Below are 6,000 nucleotides of genomic sequence, written 5' to 3'. Positions count from 1 at the left end.
CTTGCTGCACAAAGCCATACACATGTACCTTTAACCCATGCACAATTTTTTGGGGGCATAGTTGAATTTCCACATCTCTAATTCTACTTGAGTATATTAATATCATGTAAATTAATGTTTTTCAGGAAATTGTATCCATAAGTGGAGGACATGCATTAAATTATTACATTTGTGAAAATGGATACATGCTCATTGCCTGATAACCTGATTGCTATGTGACAGGCTCATAACTTGAATCAGAATTAGATAGGGTGATTATTGCACAACACTGTTCTGTGCTGAGATAGGAACATTCCAACTACAAAGTCACTCTTTGCATTTAAATCTTGTTTTACTATTGGCCACAACAGAGTAGGTTTTGTTCAGTTGTTTCAGCCTTTAACATTGTACTGGTGCCAAATATTAGAGATGTAAGCTTTCTGTATACATACACAATGTAAGATTCTGTTCCACTGGCTCCAATGTGGATCCCATTGAATTTAAGAGGGAAGAGACAGATATGTTGTTTTGCAATTGATTCTTATCGGTCGACAGAAACAATGTATGGTTTGAACAGGCGGCAGGAGGTTTCCCTGTGCATGCCACAGGAGAAGCTCAACATTCCCAGAAGGTCAGCGCTTAGGAATGAGAATTGTCCTTATCACAGTGGATTGACTAGACAAAGCACAAAAGGAAATAAGGATTCAAAAGGATATTATAATTGGGCTGAATTTAAATACATCCTTCCACTGGCAATGCTGACACTGGTGTCATCAGCTGTTTGTCACTAACTCCACTGGTTTGTTTCCCACTGCATGCTCAGAGCTGCAGCTAACAGGACTAAAAGAATCGTAGCTCATAATTTCGAGAAACTGTTCCTGCAATGGTCAAGGTAAATGTTAATGGCCATTGATCCTGCTATTGGTCTGTATTTACTTTAATGGTCAGTACTGGTTGAAATTCCTGTGCATTTGTAGAGGCATTTTCCATAGATATAGCTGTCTTGCATGTCTACTTGAACATTGCATTCTGACTGTTAAACAGCTTGATAGGCTCAGCCATAAAAGCATATTACCTGTGGGTCAGTGGTACAGCAGGTAGTGCTGCTACCTCACAGCTCCAGTGATCTCAGTTCAATCCTGATCTCTAATGCTATCTGCATGGAGTTTGCACATTCTTTCTGGGATTACATGGCTTTTCCCCAGTTGCTCCAATTTTACTCCCACAACCAAGACGTGCTTTTTGGTAAGTTAGCTGGCCACTGTAAATTATCCCTGTTGTGGGTGGTTGTAGCATGATTGGGTCGGGGGGCTGGAAGTTGATGTGCAAGTGAGAGAGAATAGATTACAGGGAAGTAAATCGAGCAATGGGATTACTCTAAGAGCCAGCTCAGACTCAATGGGCCGAATGGCCTCCTATATTGTCAGAAAATACTATGGAGAAAAAAATGCAATCCAGAAATGTAATGGAGTTGCAATCCTTTAACAGATCTTTCACAGCAACCAAATATTCCAAATCACCCTCCTGACCTCTGGTTATGTGACCAACCCTAAACTTTCCACAATCTCTGATGACATTGGGTTGAAACAATTTTGAAAATTTCCTCTCAGTGTGTTAAATGGGACCAATAGCAAGCAAGTTTGCCAACATTTCGTATGTATTTAGCCCTTCTGTTACTAACAAGATCTTGTGTTCACTTATGGCCTCATTCCAAGTATCTTTGCCCTTGCCTTCTATTTCAATAATGTTGTTTGTTCAATAAAGCATTCCTATGAAATAACCAGTTTGTGACTGGCCTGCTATTTTGCAGTGCCTGCCACTTCAACAATCGCTGGGCTTGACTATTTATCATATTTGCTCCTGCATGCATTACTTTTTTTTGTTCTTTGTGGTCAGGTCCACACCTTAAACTTGCCACAATCAACAACTTTTAACAGCTGTGGTTATTTGCTATTCCTGTCACCAGGGTATGTTCATTGGGTTCTTAATCTCTAACACAGTCCACTGCAGAGTGAACACATTTATACATCAAACTATGTATGATTTATTTGAAGGCTCTTTGCAGACTCTCTCTAAGAGCAAACAGTTACAACAGAGTTGGATAAAGTGATGTTACAAGAGGACAGTGAAGCTGAAGGCTCTGGAGAAAGATCTCCAGAAGATCTGAGGTGACAGTCTAAGAAACAATGATTGGCAGTGGAATTGTTGTCCTGGGAAAGGCAGAAGAAGCATCAAAAAGCTACTGCTGAGGCTCTGCAAGATTGAGTCTGTTCACCAAGCAGTGATATCACTGAGAGGTTTAATGGCAGTGTCAGGACGTGTGCCTTTGACAAGACACAATTCAAAGAACCATCTAAACAAGACCTGAAAGACATCATTAAGAGGGAAAGAGTGCAAAGCAGATTTACAAGAACATTGCCAGGACTCAAGGGCCTGAATTATAGGGAGAGGTTGGGTAGGCTAGGACTTTATTCATTGAAGCATAGGGGACTGATGGGTGACCTGATGGAGGGGTACAAAATCATGAGGGGCATAGACAGGGTGAATGCACAGTCTTTTTCCAAGGGAAAGGAAATAAAAAACTAGAGGGCATAGGTTTAAGGTGAGAGGGAAAAGACTTAAAAAAACTTAAAAGACCTAACAGGTACATGAATAGGAAAGGTTTAGAGGAATATGGGCCAAATGTAGGCAAATGAGACTAGCACCTTGGTCAGCTTGGACAGGTTTGGCTGAAGGGCCTATTTCCATGCTGACTCTCTGACTCAGCGGTGAAGTCCACTAGCAATAAGTCAGGGTTTCAGGTAACAACCGGCTTTCTACGCTGAAATGGCAATACTGCAGTAGAGACCAATTTTTCTTTGTTTCATCTGGATGTGAATAACCCTACAAAGGAATGGCGCCTGTTGCTATTATTCACAAGAACCCTCATTAATTTCCATTGGTGTTAATACATGCATAATACAGACAACAGTACACAGTATTTGCTTCAGATTATACTTGCCCACAAGCCATTGCAGAAAATTGCACTTATACAACAGAAAAAGAAAAGATCTCATGTTATTGATCAGGTTTTTAACAACAGTCTGCTTACGTCTTTCCCTGGAATGCAACTTGCTTTTATTCAGGCAACTGAACCAATAATACACATCTCTATAACTGGAGTGTTCAATCAAAAGTCAAGGAACAAAGTGAGGAACATAATACTATTCCACTGGCACTGTTCATGTTCATCAATCAAAACAGATGTTTGATGCAGTGGAAGGTCATATCTCACTCCGAGAAGATGTCTGCTACAGCACCTGAACCTGTGATTAATCTGTTACAATTCAATGTAGGCCAGCCACGTGCCTTCCTGGCTCACAATCTATATTGAAATGTTTCCATTGATCTCCTAGACTTTTACGTTATGGAAAGGAATATTCCATCTGCAGAATGCAAACCACAGGACTGCTTGGTTTCAATAAGTGTCTGCATCGACTGAAGGTGAATAAATTATTATTCCTGAACTTCTCACAATAACATGTTGAGGTCAAAATGGTCGCTGGAATTGTATTGTATTTTTTCTGCTGTGCTGCCCCAAGTTCACGTTTTTGACATTAATTACAAGTTTTTTTTGTGCTTTTGCCTAGCTTCATTTTCTTCTCCTTTGTGTTTCCATTCCCTCCACTCTTCACACCCATTCCGTCCATGAAAGCAGACAGTCAGCATGTTCTCAGGCATCTGCTATAGCTGTGTGTAAGCAAACCATAAAGAGGAGCGGGACTGCAGTCCAATAATTTTGTTTTCCCTTCTCACTGTGGAGGAGTTAGGCCCAGCAGCACAAGCAGCTCCAGCGCCTATTTGGGAAGGTTTGAATATGAGCTTGCATTCTGCCGATGCATGAGTTGCATCAACAGAGAGTGTTATTATTTTAAAATCACCAAAAAATAAGTAAATCCTTCCCTTCAACCAACTAATAAAGAAACCATTGCACCACTTACCCTCCCAAAGCAGTTCAAACTCACTGAAAAGCATATGTCAATTAAACTTTTGTAAGAGCACTAAATAATAGTTAGTCTCCCAATTTTCTTTATTATCTCTGAACACAGAAGCAGAATGAATCAGAGCTCTGAGTGACAGAATGCAGATTTGTTAAACAGAAGGGGAGACAGATGTTGTGCCAGTAGATGCCCACAAGCTAAGCGTGGAGCAGCTAAGCTGCATGCACACACACTCCCCATCAGGACCATTAGATCTTTCTCAAGATGGGACTGGGAATTACCTCATGTGGTCATGAAATCTGTCAAAAATACATGACTGCAGTGACTAGAATAATCACATGCCAGTTTTTACATCTGAGTTAAATTAAAATAGAATACATTAAAACTGGCACATTTTATGATCAAAGCTGTGTTAAGCACAAAGTATCCTTTTTTCTAATATTTCATCCATGCTGTTTTTTTGAAATTGTTATTAAAATTGAGTACAAAGATGATGAAATCTCAAACCCCTTTCAAACGTTCCTTATGTTTCTTTAGTAACCAGGTTTTAATGATGTCATAAGTGCTTTTCAGAGAAAAAATTCAAACCACTTGACGAGAATCTTAAGGCTGAGACAAGTACAAGAAAATGTGACAATTATTAACTTAATGTGAGTTTTGCAAACAAGCCTGGTCAGTCTAGCAAAAGCAAAATTAAACAAATTTTGCAGTAAATAGTTACAAATGGGCCAATAAACATAATACTTCATGACATTATTGAATATTGTTCTTCCTTTTATGAAGTATTATGTTCATTGGCCCATGCTGAGAAGTTGTGAAGTCCACTACAGAGCTACTAGAAGTGATGCGGCCAACAAAAGACATTGCACTTGGGTAGAGCCTACCTGTGTATATCAGACAAAGATTTTCAATTCCAGTCATGGGGACAGTTGCAGGGTTTGAAGTGTTCATTTCATTTTATTGAACAGATCAAATTGTGTTGGAACAAAACATGTAATGTTTTTTGTTCCCTTAAATTAATCAGTGATATCATTCCTTTGATCTGAAAGATCAGGTTGAATATGTTGTGATGATTTGCATTTGCATGTTGGATTCTGAGATGATAGATATTTATAATTTGATAAAACAGCCTAAATATTTACCAATTTCCTTACCACAGGAGTTTCTATTGCCAACAGTTAAATATAGGAAATATTGTTGAATTTTGTCTCCACATAACATTAAAAATATGGGTCTTGGCAACTGAGGGGTTAAAAGCAGAGAGCTTGAAAAGAACCAGTCCTTTCAAAACTGGTCACATGAATCATGAGTTCTGGGAGAATCGAGGACTGTTTGAAAATGAATGAGGTCGAGAGGCTGAGAACATTCGCCATGCCATGATAAAAATGTTGACAGCAGTCAGAAGCCAGGCCAACAAAAGGTAGTTTATTCTATGCAGGGTTTCTCATGCATCCTCCTAGTGATTACTGATTATCATGCTTCATATTGGTTAATTTTATACATTAATAATTTTGTCTTCTTTACCCATGGCCCTTCCTGCACCACATACTTCTCCTTTCTTTGCCTCCAGTTTCAGACACTGATCTTTCAGTAGTCTCCTCGCACCCCTCCATCTTTGTATCTTTCTCCCTTCCAAAAGCCTAAAAACCTATATCTTTGATCATGCCTTAAATCACCAGCCATAAAATCCCTCCCTTCCCCTTGGCTCAGTATCTGGTTACATTTGTCTCTGCACGATGTTGTGGGATATTTCATTAGCTTAAGGAGCCATATGAGAGCACACTGTTGTTTGGCACTTTATATTTTAACAGCTGGCTTGTGTGGCATATCTGCTATTTTTAATTAATAACAAAATGTAAACTTGTGTTCAATTCAGTAAACAAACTAAAAGCTTGGTAACTTCGCTGCTAAGAATAGTAAATCTAGGAGCAGAAAAAACAGGAAGGGTGTAGCCTTTGAAGGAGAGGGTCATGGTAGACATAAAGGAACGGTTGTGAGTATCTTTGAATGAAAAGATGATCAGGACCGTAAACAGGGCAAA

The 6,000-nt window shown here is 39.3% G+C and overlaps 1 long non-coding RNA gene across 1 annotated transcript in view; it reads left to right on the top strand.

Moving 5' to 3' along the window:
- The first annotated feature begins 3,369 nt into the window (after window positions 1–3,369).
- LOC127569939 (uncharacterized) overlaps window positions 3,370–6,000 on the top strand; it is a 94,444-nt gene continuing 91,813 nt past the window's right edge. The window contains exon 1 of the long non-coding RNA XR_007956266.1: window positions 3,370–3,462. This is a non-coding gene — a long non-coding RNA (uncharacterized LOC127569939). The remainder of the gene's footprint in view (window positions 3,463–6,000) is intronic.

The sequence above is a fragment of the Pristis pectinata genome, chromosome 4 (genome assembly GCF_009764475.1).
Source record: "Pristis pectinata isolate sPriPec2 chromosome 4, sPriPec2.1.pri, whole genome shotgun sequence".
NCBI classification, from domain to species: domain Eukaryota; kingdom Metazoa; phylum Chordata; class Chondrichthyes; order Rhinopristiformes; family Pristidae; genus Pristis; species Pristis pectinata.
Note: the sequence above shows the minus strand (reverse complement) of the source record. Positions and strands in the feature narration are given on the sequence as shown.